The sequence below is a fragment of the Osmia bicornis genome, chromosome 9 (assembly GCF_907164935.1).
Source record: "Osmia bicornis bicornis chromosome 9, iOsmBic2.1, whole genome shotgun sequence".
Taxonomy (NCBI): domain Eukaryota; kingdom Metazoa; phylum Arthropoda; class Insecta; order Hymenoptera; family Megachilidae; genus Osmia; species Osmia bicornis.
In genome coordinates, this window is record NC_060224.1 from 5,659,889 (window position 1) to 5,676,406 (window position 16,518).

At 44.1% G+C, this 16,518-nt stretch overlaps 1 protein-coding gene across 3 annotated transcripts in view; it reads right to left on the reverse strand.

Moving 5' to 3' along the window:
• LOC114883113 (serine proteinase stubble-like) overlaps window positions 1–16,518 on the reverse strand; it is a 49,594-nt gene that overhangs the window by 20,203 nt on the left and 12,873 nt on the right. For 2 of the 3 annotated variants that reach the window (XM_029200553.2, XM_029200554.2), the window contains exon 1: window positions 14,700–15,601. The gene's annotated coding sequence lies outside the window, so the exon portion shown is untranslated. Of the gene's footprint in view, window positions 1–14,699; window positions 15,602–16,157; window positions 16,435–16,518 lie in introns of those variants that run through there. The other variant, XM_046286999.1, reaches the window with a different exon arrangement.

Here is a 16,518-nt window from a genome sequence, read left to right on the forward strand (position 1 = left end):
CCACCACCCGCCCCTACGCGTTTGCTAATTTCTTTTTTCTCCACGGGACTTGGTCTAATCGAGTGAAAGCAGCGTGTAACGAGAACGAGTCGAAAATTGGTTTTCGATTAAATTCTTGCGCGCCACGGTTGCTCCATGAAATACCTGAAATGATGATAGTGCAAACGGCTGGATGATTTGCATGATTCCTCGGTAAATCTGTCGCGGTCTAGCCCGAGAAGCAACTAAACCGGCTTCCTTTGCCTAACATATACATTTGAAATACGAATTGCTTTCGAAGGAGGATCAATCTTAGCTGGGAAAGTGAGACAAGAATTCTATGCTAAAACCATCAAAAGTTTAATATAATCTAATAATTGAATGAAATTCAAAGAATTCTAAAGAAGTAAGTGTATTAATTTTATAATGTGGTAAGTAGAAAGTTTAATTGGAAAACGATCTTAATCTGAATAATTTTAATTACAGCCTGTCACGTTACACGTGGACCAGTTTTATTTAAACATATTTTCATGAAATTATTCAACTATTTATGAACTGTTCGATCAGCAATAATGCAGAAAATATTCAGTAGTATAGGACAAGTTTCGTGGGAAAGTAGTCATTGCCGGTGGTCAACGTGGTACTGTCGTTGGGAAACGTTTAATTTGTATCGACGCTTATCGACCTCTTATCGCAGTATCCATCGAACCGGTGGCTAGGAGCTTTAATTACAGAACAAGTGATACACGCGGTACCGTGGCATGGTGTGGCTTTTATCACTGCACCTATGATATATCGATCGGTTGATCTATATTTAAGTCGCGCTTAGAACTCCTCGAGATAGATAATTTCCTAGGAGAGCGTCGATGTTATTAAAATCGGAATTCCATCGGCTAAGCAACCCGTAAACTTTCCTAGCGGTACTGGTGTTGCAAATTCTTCTTTTCAATCGAACGATAGAAGCAACAAGACAATGAAATTGAATCATGGCTAACAATGATTCATTTTGAAACAATTCGACGACATAAAAGTGTGACGGAATGGCACTTATGACGCAGCAAATTGAAGCTCAAGGTCGCATTATTAAATATTTCAAGTGTAGGAGAGAATTCATGGAGCGGATCGTTTCCGCGTTCGATTCGAATCGATCGTCGGTGCGCGTATCGACGATTAATTACGCGCATCGGAATGATACGAGTCGCTGAAAATCGCGACTCCAGGCAAGCGCGAACCTTTCGAAGGCGTGTTTGTGCACGCGTGCAGCACAGGAATACCAGAGAAGTAAGTCGTTTACCGTTACCGTTAATCGATGTCTCCGAGCATTTACGTTTTACTCTTACTAATCCCGAACGAAAGTCCAGGCCGTACGCGGCTCGGTACCAAGAGGTAGATAAACTCTAAGCCGACCGGGCAATTACCGTAACCCCCTCCGTCTTTTGCCATCGAGTTAATAACTCACGTTTTAAGAGAGCCAGCCACGTTGCATACATCGATAATTGCTTTTCGCTAACTAATCCAAACGATATTCCGCTTCCTATTTTCTATCACCATTGATTTTGCTTCGAAACAGCAGCTGCAATTTTTCCCTTACTTCGGCTGGGTATACTTGAAAAATTTCAAGTGGCATTAATATGATAAGGTATGAAATAATTACAATTACATTTCGTTCGAAGCACCGATTCTTCCTTGCGAAATACTTTGTACATGCCGATAATTAGCGATCAAGATACCTATCTTTCGAAATGGAGTTTCTACAAGATCGCAAATTTAATTCATCGCAATTTGTGATTAAGGAAATTGCAAGGGGGCAGGGAATGATACTGCGAACGAGGGTCCAAGTTGAAATTGAATTTCTTCGGCTCGGAAAACATTATTTCCTGGCCTCGGTAATTAGACGAGAGCAACGCAAGCAGCGTCGAGAAAAGAAATGGTTGGAAAAAAAAAAAGAAGGAATTACCTCGAAAACCCCGAGGAATTTCCGGTTCGAGAGGCGCAAACGTTACGCTCGGAACCTTTGCTCGCTCTTTCCTAGTCGTATTTCTTTCGCGCGCGTACCTCGAGCGGATCAAGCTGTTTCGAAGTTGCGGTTAACGAGTCGCGTCTCAAACTACCACCAACACTTTGCTTCTTCGTCTCAAAGCAGACCTTCGAAAAACGTGTTTCGTGCACGAGAAAGGAAGAGGAAGTGTCACGATCCTCGGCTAACGAGCCGCCTTCGATCCACTTTGGCCCGTTCCTATCTGCACGAATTCGTTTGTACTTTCTTTCAGCTCCATTTTCTCCGAAATTTTATTACACACAGGAGCGATATTTGCCCCGAATTTCGTGGCTCCAATTTCACGAGCAATTACGATCGCTTAACGGGGATGGTTTATGGTCGAAAATCGTTTCGCGTACCTTCCGATGGCGCGCCGAAAGTTTGAATCATTGCCAGAGAAATGATTTCGGACGTGCACGCACGACCCTGTTCATGACCGACTTTGACGGTTAATGTGCTTTCGAGGCGAAATTACGGGTAATGACACGCTGGTGGAGGCCATTAGGCGGAAGCACCCTGAGAGGCTCCATGCAAAATACATTTGGCACGTTCTTAAATCCAGCAGATTTATCTTTATACCCCAGAAATGACATTCGAAACGATGTTTGTAAGAGGATGAATCCTGAGTGCCAAAGAAAAGAATCGAAGCTTTCCAGTAGAATATATAATCGCTACAACCGGTTAACGTCGATAAAAAAATAACTAAGAAAACGAAGAATTTGAAAGAAGATAGTTTTCTCAGTTAGACACGCGAAGAACAGTTTCCACAGAATAGATCCTCCCATACAACAATAGACTCGAAAGTAAAAGGTAAACGATGGAAGCAACCCTATCTAAGCACCGTGTGACGTTTTACCGCTAATTTGGAGAAAGTTGCGAGCATAACAGCGATTATCGACGCTGAATGGACAATCGCGATCTAAAGCTCCGACAATGCTTTCTGCTCGTCGAAATGGCAGAGCTGACTCGCTCGCACGCGTATTAAGAGCAGCTCGCTCGTTAGTTCCGTTTAGACGATGCCTATCGTACACATGGACACACGGACACACACTGTTGCATACGCAGAAAGTATCTCTACCATTCTTTAATTAGTACTCCACTGAAGGTGGAGCAATTAAATCCTCCTTGGCTAGCCGGCGTGCTGTGATAAATTCGTCGGCCAAACAATTAGGCGGCGAGCTGAAGATTAATAACTTTAAGCCGGATAGAACGGCACGAGCGGTACGATAACGACTGAGACCTTGATTATTCGATGATCCTCTCTTACAAGCCGCGGATTAGTGGGTGGATTTAATGAATCGTGATCGAACGCGATGCTTATTCGTAATATATCGTGCGAGAAAAGCAAATCCACGAGATTGCACTAAGCTTTCTCCGATTGTAGAAGTTGGAATACATTCTTGCGTATCATCCTAGAAATCTGCCGAGTTTCTTGATTGAAATGTATTGATTTGTTGGTAAAAGTGCAGCGTGAATTCGCACTCGCGAGGAAAGATATACTTGGTTGCGAATATATTATAATTTGGATGTTAAATTAGGTAATTTAGCGTTCACGTTTTCCATGATGGTCCAGAATGGTTTACTTCCCCGTTGGAGGACACCGTGTCTGTCCGACAGTGTACACAGTTATCCGATTCGCCGCAAGATCGTACACGGTGCTTCGATTTGCATAAAGCGTGGGCATACCCGTTCCAGCTTTGCGTGGATGCCGCTCGAGAGATGCACCGGGTCGCGACGAACAATGCAAAGAGAATGCGTGTACCGGTGCACCTGTCCGTCCCGGTTCGACGTAACTTTAATATGTAACTTCCGCCCACGCGTTGCTCCTCTCGAACAAGCGTCCCCGAGTATCCTGGCCACAGGTGCTCAGTGAAAGTATCGCTGTTTCCCTCGCCGACGACGATGCGCCATTACATCAGTCCCCTACACTTTTTGCATCGATCTACATACGTGTTCATTTCTCTTTGACATTCGAAAGTTTGAAATTTGTCGAGTTACTCTGCGTTTTCCATTGTTTTCTCCGTAAAGTCTTTGATACGCGTCGAATGAAATTCCTGCGATTCTCAGATCTGGATCATTTAATCTTCTTAAAGGCACGCGTGATCTCGCAGGGACGAGATGTTATGCAAATGAAAGACGCGACGCTTTGCCTTTAATTGTACGACGCTGGTAGACGCAACGAAGGCTTTGAAATCTCTCCTTTTACCGCGACTGCGATTCCACGGTCTCGTGAAAGGCTCGCGTGTCTCGGCGAAACATTTTTCCAACGCACCCGATGATATTTCGCGTGCACGGTTGGCGGAATGCGATGAGAAAACGCGATAAACGCGCGTGACTCTTCGCTAGACGGGTATATTTATTAATATCGTATTAATTCGTTACGCCGCGATCAGGGGGAGTCGAGAGAGAAGGCGGCGGAGGTGGCGAGAAGGTAATTGGCCGACTTGGGGAACGAACGAATTCGTCCGGAGAAAATGGAGCGCCTCGATGAAAAATTTCAACGATCGCGTGAAAGCTTTTCAAGCGGAAGTCCGCCAACGACCGAGAGAAAATGCGATTGCCCCGGCTCTTTTTATGTGGATCGCCTGGATCCGCCTAACGTATAAGGGAAAAGAAATTCTTCTCGAGCTGTTCCTGGTAACATCCGGAGAGCAAAACTGAACGGATGAAAGCATCTTTCCATAGAAAACTCAGTGTTGCAAAAAAAGCTCATCCTGTATAAATAACATTTCCATCACCTATGACCCACCACCACTGTTCGAACCTGGAATCGCTTCTTCAACTATACATCTCAGCTTCCCTTTATCAACGAGCATCGTATCGAAACACGAACGCCCACTTCCTCGCGCTTCGAAGCAGATAATTACCGTCGATTAGTCCTGGAGAAATCGTTTTCGTACGATCGATCGAACAACGGAGAGTCGTAGAGGTTGCATAGAAATGGCTGATAATCAGGGGAGTCGAGATACAGCCGAACGACACGCGGAAATCGACTTGGGGTTTCAGTCTCTTCGGAGATTCGATCTTAGATTGTTTATAAACTGAAAGAAGAAGAATCGCCGCGTCAAGATCGAGGACGATGCACGGAGAAGTGGATGGATCTCTCTTAAGAAGGTCGACAGGTGAACGCCATGGGCGTTGGTGTTACAAGAGGAAAGGGACGAGAATAAAACTCGCGGTGAAAAGAATGAATTAATCGAAGAGTGAGGAAAAAGAAGAGCGAGGTATCTCTTCGTAGGTGGTATCCAACGAGTAAACGACAAGAAACAGGAAGCGGGACGAGGAGATATTCGGATTTGAATCGATCATTGGCAAGGTTGGATCTTCTATGCGGCGATCGTTTTGTCCCGGTAGAAATCTCGCGTCGCCATTTAGAGCAGCCTGCTGCTCGTACCGGTAAAATTTATGGCGGGCGGTCTATAACTGTTAGAAAGGGTGTTTCTACGGGACGGACGATGCATTTTAATAGGGAACAAGCTGTGTTACGACACCAGAAGATACAGCGATCCGTTTTCCCGCTTGTCGAGACCGATTCGTCACCAACGGAACCTTCTTCTTTTCTTCGATCCAAGCAATTTTCACCGATTTTTTGCCGGTCCTCTGCGACATGCGCGCAGTTTCTAATAGAAATTCTATTCGAGAATAGAAATGTAGCGATGTCGCGTCGCTATGGAGAAACTCAATGAACGTTCTCATTTGTTAGAACTAGAGCTGTATAGTCTACTGTCACCGAACAATTCGACTAACATCATTAGTGAAAATCAAAATTTTAATTGGCACGGTATGTACGCGAAAGTATTACTCGAAGAGCATGGTTTTATTTTTCGTTGTAAATCTTCGGACGGATATCTCAAATCGATGAACGAGCTTCACGACAACGTAAGTGATACGAGAACAGGAAGAATATCGTGGTCGGATCTCCGATCGATAGCGACAAATGCATCGACGTTGAGATCGTAAATTTATAAAGTAGCACGGTGATAATAATTGCTGTTATCGCGGATGCATCGGTCGAACGGTTGTAAATCTTGAAAGGACACGATACTTGGACGAACGAATTGATCCGTACGGAATACCGCTTACAGATCGATTCAAAAACACACTGACCCTGTAACTCATTTCAAAATAAACGAATGACAATTTCAATTGGTTAAAATTACACGGTTTCGATAATGATACACGATCGAACGGAAGATATCGCGTGTTTGCTGATAATTATAAGGCTGTTTGGAAAGTTCGTAGCGGAATTTAATGATAACATCGAGATAGATTCTTTACGTAATCGAACCCGATAACTGTGTTCAGAAGATTCCACAAATTTTTCCAATTGTCTCACGAAAAATTTAACAGAATTGTTCAATCGTTTTTGAAACGACTTGTATTCGCACGTGGCAACGATCAATGCCACGCAACATCGTGATCGCTCGCATCACAGAGATCGATCCTGATCATCGATCGCGATCGCGATCCAGCTTGCTACAGGGGGTAAAAGTGACCCACTTCGGGCGGTGCACGAGAGCGGCGTGCCTTCGTTCGTGCATAACATCCATTTTTATCGGGTAACCGAATAAAACAGGCTCGAAAGTTCTTGCATAAATCTGTAGGGACGATCGATGCTCTTTCGAATTAATTTTAATCCTAAATTAAATTCGGGTCAGTAGCGATCAGGATTAAAATTATTAAAATTAGGCACACAAATTTGAGAAAAGTAATATTTAAAGAAAATGTGCAGGGGCAACGGATAAGTATAAAACGCCGGCGCCATGGAGCGCGCCAGTTAATTAAACTAATTGCAAGGGAAAAGGAATGAGTTTCGAAACGAGCAATAAAAAAAAAATCGATTCCAACGAACCGGTTGAATCCTCGATATTCGATCGCAGGGTCCGACGAATGTGTGCCAACAATTGTACCCGGCCAAGTCCTCGTAAAGCGGTTTCGAGGTGGTCCGTTGCGCCGAGACGAATCCGTTCGGGGATCGCGAGGATAAAGCACGCATATTCGGGTAATTATCGAAGACAACGATTCGGTGCTTGGCGTCGCATAAAAATACAGTATTCGTGGTCGTTAATTGCACGGGCGACGCTTAAAATATCGCCGATTAATCGAACGAACGGCGCGGAATTTTTCGCGAACGGTTCTTTCGAATCTCGCGGCACCTCGGACCTCGAAAGATCGAACCTCCGAGATAACGCTTCGAATCGACGATTATTAAACGGCATACGAATGCTCGCGGTCGCTCGTCCTGGCGGCGTATAAATATCGCGGAAGACGTTTCGCAGAAAACAATTAGCGAGAGCCGATCCCCGAGTGAGCAAAGCGTACGCGGAGTCGCCGAGCCGAATGTGTGTCAATCGAAAGCCGGTTTCTAGGTGGCGTCCAGCATCAACGGCCGGCGATTTTCAGCATGCTATTAATGGAGATCATTAATATCGCGATGTAATTACGCGCTTTATTTGGACAACCCGTTGCGTACCGTCTGTTAACCCTCCGAGCACTCGTGTAACATTGAGGTAACAGGTCAAATTCAACGTGTCGTAAATTCAACATTCTTTCATTGTAACTTACACGCGTCGTATGTAAATGATAATATTATACAAAACACGTTTAAAGACGCTTAACTATCTATTCCCGCGAGCATAAAAGATATAGAGTTTAATCAGTGGAGTTAAATGAATATTTAGCCTGGAGTGAACACGGCTCTTCGAGAAGACTAGGATGGAGAAGATTGTCGTGAATAACGGTGTAAATGCTTTCAATGATACCTATGATGCGCAACGTTTCATGTTGCAGACTTTTACTTTAGCTGAAGAGATTTGCAGGGGAATGAAAGTTGATTGACACCGTATTAACCCTTATCCATCGTTTGGATAATTGTTAGCCTGGAGATGTTCAGGTTAATTGAGCAGAAAGTTAAAATTATATAGATAGAGTAGACACATCGATTGATTAATTAGCTAACTAATTGATGAAAAATATAGCCAGTTTAGTGAAATAAGAGGAATCTTTGTATTTATAGAGAAGCATAGCGCGAGAATTCCTCGTGTCCATCGTTCGTGGAAAGGCGATCGATTCGAGTTCGATTCACGATCGGCGAGCAGATCGATCATGGATCAGGTGAAAATGCGAGGCTCGTTCTCGTCAGCGCCTTCCCACGAATACGATGTCTCCCGTTTTCACTTGGCACGTCTAACTCCGTGGCAGCTCAACTAGACGAGACGTTAATTATTCACGATGATGTATGCGTTATTAGCATCGCAACGGAGTCCGCGGATCCCACGTTACATCCGTTTCATGAGAAATGATCGGTTTCCGGACTCGGCAATCTTTTTTCAACTCACAATATAGTAGCGAGCGTCGAACCGATTCATCGTTCGTTTTATTCACTTATCGGGAGGGAAATTACCACGACAGCCGTTGATTACCGAGGTGAATGTCTTATCAGCTCCGGTGTTGGGAAATTGAAAGTATCATGTTGGTTACACAATTATCGACTAGAACTGCTGACTAATAATTACATAATGGCACCATTAATATGCTGCCAGTAACCGTAATATCCATCTAAACAATTAAATCGTGAATTTAAACGATCCCATCCTTAATGATTCTAATTAACGCGTGGCTGATTAATCGCATCTGTTTTCACTGCGCCAGTCAAAGGCTTTTCGTTATTAATGACTCGTTCATTATTCAGCCGCATACCTCTTCCAAGTTTTATTTATTATTAAACCGTAGAATGATAGTAATTATTTATCCTCGAGCTATAAACGTCAAGGGAAACGCATTCGTTCGCCGAGTCTCCTGCAAATGTTACGTTAATCGCATCCTTCGCGATCCTGTTCCTTTGCACCCGGTGTTTATCCCTGTGACCGAAATCACGCGGCTTTTAACCGACGAACACAGTGAAATCAGCCGGCCGAATTTATCACCGCGTCGGTTTCAACGGGTTGCAACAACCATTGACCCTTTGCGGTCTCTCGCAGTGCCACCGGTTGCTCACACTGTAAATAAAAGCCAGAAGAACCGTGTACCGTAAAACAGGGTTACTAAAGTTTAGAGTGCACGCGTGCCGTCTTTCGTTTCCGTTGGTCTGCCTCTTTTTAAAACTCCCCTTTATCCATGTACCGTTTCGAAGATCCGGGACCAACTAATTGGATTCTCTTCGCACAGGACAATTCATTGATCGAAGATATTAACGTCGTTAATTAGGAACGGTAGAGTTATTGATGCTGGTAGAAAATATTCGACAAGTAACGATAAGTATCGTCGAATATACATTTATATTTTCTCATTCATCGGGATCGTCGAAAGGGTAGCAAGGCAGTTTCGCGAGCGAACGGTTCGATAAATTTCAGTAGGATTGCCACGGGAAATAGGGTCACGATCGCTAATGGCCCTGCATCGGAGATCGCTTATTTCAATCCGATGTTGACAGAAAAATCGATACTCGTTTCTGATATATAGGACGGCAAGGGTGGTGCCCCGAGCACTCGGCTACGCGTTCTAATTAGCAGCTTTCAGCTCGAAATTCATCGAGTGCAACGCGCCTCTGATAATTCCCGCAATCCCGACGCACTCGTGTCTCGTAATTTCCATTGAAATTTAACGTCACAGGCGAGAGAAAGAGTTGAACGAAACGCGGAAACGGAACGATGGAATGCGTGCTTCCGTAACAGCTCGCGATCTCGATATCTCGCCGGATGTTTCTATGAAAACCTGTATTCCCAGTCGTTTCCGATCGAGCCAATCGTTATTTGCAATTTCACAGTGGAAAACGAATCAAGAAACTATTGCCAGGCGTTTGAAATTTTTCTTGATATTAATTTGAAATTCGTTAATACCCTCGTAAATCAACGGGACCGTTCGTTTCTCACGGTAAAGAAGTAATTAATTAACTAATCGTTGTCATTTACCGCTCTCTACTTTCACCGACGAATTACCGTAAAATTTCTTCTCAAGAAAGGATATCAAGATCGACGGAACGTAAGATTAGCGAAATTTCAATGCGGAACGAAGGAGATACCGCAGAAGAATCACCGTGACCGATGGTTTTAACGGCGTAAAATATTCACCGGCATCACCGACAGGCACCGGGCATAATTCATCGCTAGACCACGTTAAGCCGACGTTTTTTCGGCAAAAAAACACAACTGTAATCCCGTCTAGGCTGTAGCACTTCGAAATCGTGATTTTAAGCAGCGAACGAATGCCTCGCCCGTACGTTGAAAAACCGCTTCGTCATAATCGTTGATACAATTGCGGAAATTTTTCACGCACCGTTGCCCGTTCCCGCCGCGAAGCGTAATTGGGAAGAAGACGTGTTAACGGTCGCCGCGGCTGCTAATCGAGACGCGAGAAAGCGCGTGCGAATTGGCCGCGTTGAAACGAATTCGCGACGATTTTTGGGTCGAGTTTAGCGCTCGGTTATGCAGGACAAATCATTTGTAGTCCAGAGACCGTGACGATGAAACGGTCTAACGGCTGGTCGACAGAAAGAATCGGAGAAGAAAGGAAGGGAGAGTCGCGAAATGAGAATTGCAAATTCATCGGGAAGAAACGTGGCGATTCGAGGCGTCGTTTCTGACCTCCATATTAACAATCGACGTATCGATAGTCTTCGAAGGAAATCGAGCCATCAATTCTGGACCAACGATTCCCGTGTTGCGGCTGGTCGCTCTACCTACTCCAGGATGAAATTAACACCTGAGACTTTCGATGAGAGGGAACTCGGATCGCTCGAGCGCGATATCCGAGGCCAGTGGTGCGATTTAATCGGGACACCTGGATCGTATCACGATCCCTCCTTCGTTTTCGCCGCGGATACAAAACGTCATGTACCTCTTTCACTTCTTTCCCGCGAAACAAAAGGATTTCTCGGCGACTGGGTGAAACTCCCGATAAGATAAAATAATCGATCGATGTGTTTCGCGGAAACCGGAGGATCGTCGAGCTTCCTAAGTAACGAGAGAAACGCGTGTGTATCTTGATTTCATTTTCACTGTCACCGGTCTTCGGCGCATCAGAAACTCGCCGCTCCTATTCGGAGCAAAAAGGTTTCTCGGTGAAACTTGGCGAAGAGGATTGATCGATATCTATCTCGGAGACCTCATAATACCACATGACTTTACGGTTTCGCGAGGAGATAGCAATATCACCTGACTCGAAACGCTCCTATTCTCGGTTTTATTAGTTTCGTGAAAACGTTGCATATGAAACGAGTCAAAGGTCGGTAGATAGATGGATCGCGAACCGTAGGACAAAGAAATGGAAGATATTTATTAGAGCCCGTAAAAATTTGCATGCAAATGAAACGAACCGTCTGAGAAAAAGTTCGTCTGATTCCCTTATCAGGATTAACAAGCTGAACGAGCGTGTTTCTTTTGAAAATGAATCGTAAGGCAAAAGGTTAAATCTCCATTGTAGTTAGCTAATCTCTCGTACAATAGGTAATTGCACTCGGCTCGAAGCATAAACTTTATCACAGCCAGCGAAATGATCGTTGCACGACAAGTAGGCGACTGCAACGAGAGAGGAACGACGCGTAACCCACTTAATAAATGACGGAGGAAAACGTTTGTTCTTCTCTCGTTGCGAAGCGATTGTACGTGAGACGGGAGCTTTTACTACCGATTGATCGGTCTGTTCTGTTGATTCTATCGATCAGCCGACGGTGATTGCAGTAATAGCCTGGTCATAAGCGAATCGAATGGGGTCGATTCGATTTTCAGAAGGAGCGCAACTCGCTTTGCCGTGTGGCACTTTCACTGATTAGCCGCGCTCCTGTTCGCTCGCGTCGCTTCTTCTCGCCACCTGGCTAACGAGACGTCCATTTTACAGTTAATACGCCACTTTCTCGAACGAACATTCGACAGACTATCTCTGTTCAACCATTTCTCGCTCGTCGTATATCCGATATTTTTATTTGACACGTTCGTGTAACATTCCCCGTTAATTACTATTTGTAGAACATCCTGGTACATACGATATTTTCATCGCGATCGAGTTCATGTAACACGGACAGCTAATTAACGAAAGTTTGTACGAGCACAATGGCAAGGTTAAAGCTAATTCCAGTTGAAATTGTATTCTTAAGTAGTCATTTAAGAAACACACTTTGTTTCGAGCGTAATTAGTCACGGGTCTTTTGAGTTGCGTGCCTCCGTTGAACGCTCTCGACGCTTTATTACATAGTCTGGAGTGTCTGAACCGATTGGATGATTCGAAAAAACTAGCCTAGACAGGTTCTTCTCGGTTCTCGGCTAATTCAAGAGTAACCAAGATCGTTCTGTTTGGATTACGACACAGAGATAGGCATCGATCAGAGAATTGAAATTGAAAACAAAAACTTTCAACATCTACGACACATTCTGATCAATTTTTTCGTAGAACATTTTATAACCTTTCAGTGATCAATTTCTATAAATGAGCCTTGCGGGGTTAATAACCCGTTCTGCCGTTCCGAAGCGTTAGCTTATACCAGCGGTGGTAAAGGGCGCAATTGCGCTATATAAAAATATCCACCCCCAGCAGCCACCCACCAAGTGGCGCCGGGTATGGATAAACTATCTACTCATGAGGCTTGCCAATCATTGTGTTCGAATTCTAAAGACCCAACACTTGACTCTTTGTCGGCGTAAGAAATTTTGATTTTGGGCGGAAAAAGCTAACCTGAGTGGGTTAGCAACTACACCCACCAGGCGCCTTACGCCCGTTTCTGTAAGAGGAACATGTTCCTCTGTGTATCAGGAAAATCAATTTTCAGAGAATATCTAAAGCGAAGGGTAGGAAAATCCGGCTTTCCTTTCTTCCGCCAGTCAGAAACTTCCACGCAAGGTGAGTCTACTTTGCAACAATGCCTTCCAGGCGGAGCGGAAACGATCTCCGAAGTCTGTGATACACGAAATAAATAAATCGGCTGCCTACACCATAGCCTCGACATTGTCGACGAAACCGATCGGCCAGATCGGAAACGCGAATAAATTGATCACGATAAAAAACGCGAATAAATTGGTCGCGATAAAATCGGGCCGCAGTAATGGACGCGCGTCGACCGATCGTTCAGCGAACGTATCGCCGGAAATAATCAGGAATCCATAAAACGACGCTTCTACCGTGAATTACTCTGCCGATAAATTGAATAGCGTTCGAACGGGGCTAGTTCGAGCGTGATCGGAGAAACGATAAAATTTGACGTTCAACGACAACGCACGGAGAGGACGAGAAAAGAAGACGACACGGAAAATCGTTGTTCGATCGTCGCGTACACACGGTCAAGGTAATAAATCGCGCGATTCACAGCCTTCTAACGCGTACAATGAATATCTATTGTCCCTTTTACTTTCTCCCGATGCCGAGGGAACATCGTGTCCCTGTCCCGTGAACAGAAGTCCACGTGTACGTGGGTGCTACTCGACACCTGTCCAACAAGATCCAACGCGAAAGAACACCTAATGGTTAGGAATACCTGATGGTACTATGATATCGTTGGGTTAAAAACGATTTTCTTACATATTGTTTCTCATGGTTCATTAATGTACGTTCCAGGTAATAATTAAGGTGCCACACCCAAGTGTGGTCGTGAATGTATTAGGGTATAGAACATGATATGTTTACTAAAAGATTAGAATCTCTAGTCAGAATAGCGCTCAAATAAATAATTCCTTTTTGTTTCAAGAATTAAAGTATTTTAAATTTAATGATACCACGCCTAGATCTTGCAAATTAAGTCAAATATTAAGACACAGAGGAATATGTTATGTTTGCTAAGCGATTAGATTGTTCGGTCAAACTGACTCCTCAAATTCCAACCTTATTTGATTCGATGATTACTCAATTTTAACCAGGGTAATAAGCAATCGTTCTTTCCTTTAATAAACAGTTAATAAACCAGGACAATAAGCGGTTAGAGTTAGAGAGATTTCTCTGCTGGTCTGAAAATTATAGCTGAAACGCGATCGCTCTAGAAGCACGGATCCTTCAGAGAGTAATTTAAACTAAATCAAAGCTTCTGTTTGTAGAACAAAGATGAACGGATAATTATGCAGAAATCGCTGTCAGGATTTCCATTACTTAACGCTATGCTCTCGTTTTTGTTATTCGAGCAGTGGTTCGTTCGTGGCGATTCACAGAAATTAAGTCACTTTCGTTTCGGCCGGACGAACGGAATACTAACGACCAAGTCACGAGACTGACACGTCTGACGTGTGTAATTTGTTTTATAACAGTCATCCCGATCCGTGTCAAACGGCGAGGAAATTGCCGAGTTCGCGAACCCGTCGCGATATATTCTCGTTTCTAAATGAGACTGCCTCTGGCCGCCTGATTCGGAAGTCAAGTAGGTCGTACGCCTGCTTCTAAAAGCATCCTCTCTAACGGCGGTGCTAATAAACCTTCTAATTACACCGAGAACGATCCTATTTATTTTCTTTTCGAAAAAGTTAATGGGCTTTTTATACACCTTTTAAACACCTTCGGTATAATGTATTCCAACGCCGATGAATCATTACGTTCCATCGAAACATTTCTATCATTTCTTCGTGGTTATATTAAGCTAGCACGTATATGTTAATCTTAGAATAAAATATTGAAACTTAATTCTAGGTTACATATTTATAATCGCAAATTTGGGTTTGTCGTAAGAGTTATAATTGAAATAAAAAGAAGATGGAGAAATAAATGGACTGACCGATTTGAAGCAGCTCGTTCCTTTCAGCCGAACGTTCACCCTTCCTTCATTCTTGGCCGCCCATTCCTCGGATCCTCCACGGCACAGGATAAAAAACCGATCGTCCTCGCGACAACCGAGACACTCGACCAGCTTCTGACCACGATTACGGATCACATGTGCCACTGAACTCCGACGATTCACCCCGTGCGATCGAGTCCTCTTCCACGAAAGGTGAAATCCTCTCGAATCCAGTCTGGCTAGCTGACTAAACCCCTCGATGATTCACCAGATGGTTTTTCCACGAACGAATCGAATCATCGGTGACGATTTCCAAAATGTACACGCGCGACTATCTAACGGACGATCCGCGTTCGCGTGGTTAAAACAGATCCTCGAGCTGAATGGAAGCTCGAAATCGTCCGGACGACCGGCTCCACGTGCACGCGGTTCGACTACCGGTCGCGCTTTGAGGATCGGCTGATTGCGTCCAGTGTGGACGAGGAACTCGAAGAAGAGGGCAAGAGAGTAGTAGGGAGTCGACGAGGCTGTTGAAACCACGTGCCGTCTCCCGCCAGGAATACGCGCGGAGATTTCACGCGGATCGGCGTTGTTCACCGTCTCCTATCAGGCGCCGGTCAACCGATTTTTCATAACGTTCGAGAAGAATTTTCTTTATCCCAAGATATCTTAGAAAGAATGTATCGCGTTAATTTGAAAGGAATTAACTGTACTGTAACGAGGAAGAAGGATCTAGCGGAAGAAACGCTTCGCGACGCACGTAGCCTCGCGCAAAATCGACGTACGCGAGCGACGATCCACGCGGTGCGATCGCCGGTTTCATACTGAGCTCGTACGACCTTAAACTCGGGCTAATACCGGAATAAGGACGGGACGAAAGCCGATAACCGTGAAAATTCAAACAAATGGCAGGATAATCCAATTCGATCTAGAGCGAGGAGTGAGTTAGATGCTTAAGTTTTCGTTGCTCATTTAATTCATTGATGAAAAATTAATAAATCCAATAAATTACTGCATGAAATTAATAATAAACGTTTTTTTACGATGCTCCATCAAGAATGATACAAAATTCGTTGCTCATTTAATTAATTCATGAAAAATTAATAAATGTAATAAATTACTGCATAAGATTAATAATGATAAAGGACCTATGACTTGATTACGTTTTTTTTCGATGCTCCATGAAAAATGATAGAAAATTCGTAGCTCATTTAATTCATTGGTGAAAAATTAGTAAATGCAATAAATTACTGCGTAAGATTAATAATGATAAGGGACCTACGTCTATGTTTACGTCTAAACGAGAATTTGCAAGAAACGTATCTTTTCCGGCCAATGAATTACACAACCAAAAAATAAAAACAAAGTGGGAGTGGAAGGAGTGGAGGAGAAAGGGTGAGGAAGAACGGTGGGGCCGTTATACGGCGCAAAGAGAAGATCGTAGATATATTTACTTACGTACGTAAGGTGCACGTATATGTACGTAACTGCCTACCAGTACGGTCCCTCTCGCCTTTGGGCGAAGTGGGTCGACCTCTTGGAGAACAGTCGAGGCCGACGGCCTCCTCTCGCGCTACCTGCTTCGTCCAGAGTCTAGTCCTGCGTCTCCTCCCTCTGTGGACATCGCTCTGAGCGATCATTCCAAGGATTCTCCTCGATACACGGGCCTTTGAAACGTTATCTCGCGTTACGGAATTGGGATCTCGTTTGCCATCGTGTTTAGAGGACATCGCACCTTCGAAGAAAGTTAAAAAATACAAATGAGTATGGATGAAAGTATGAAATTAACGCTAGACCGATCGCTCTTGAATACATTATG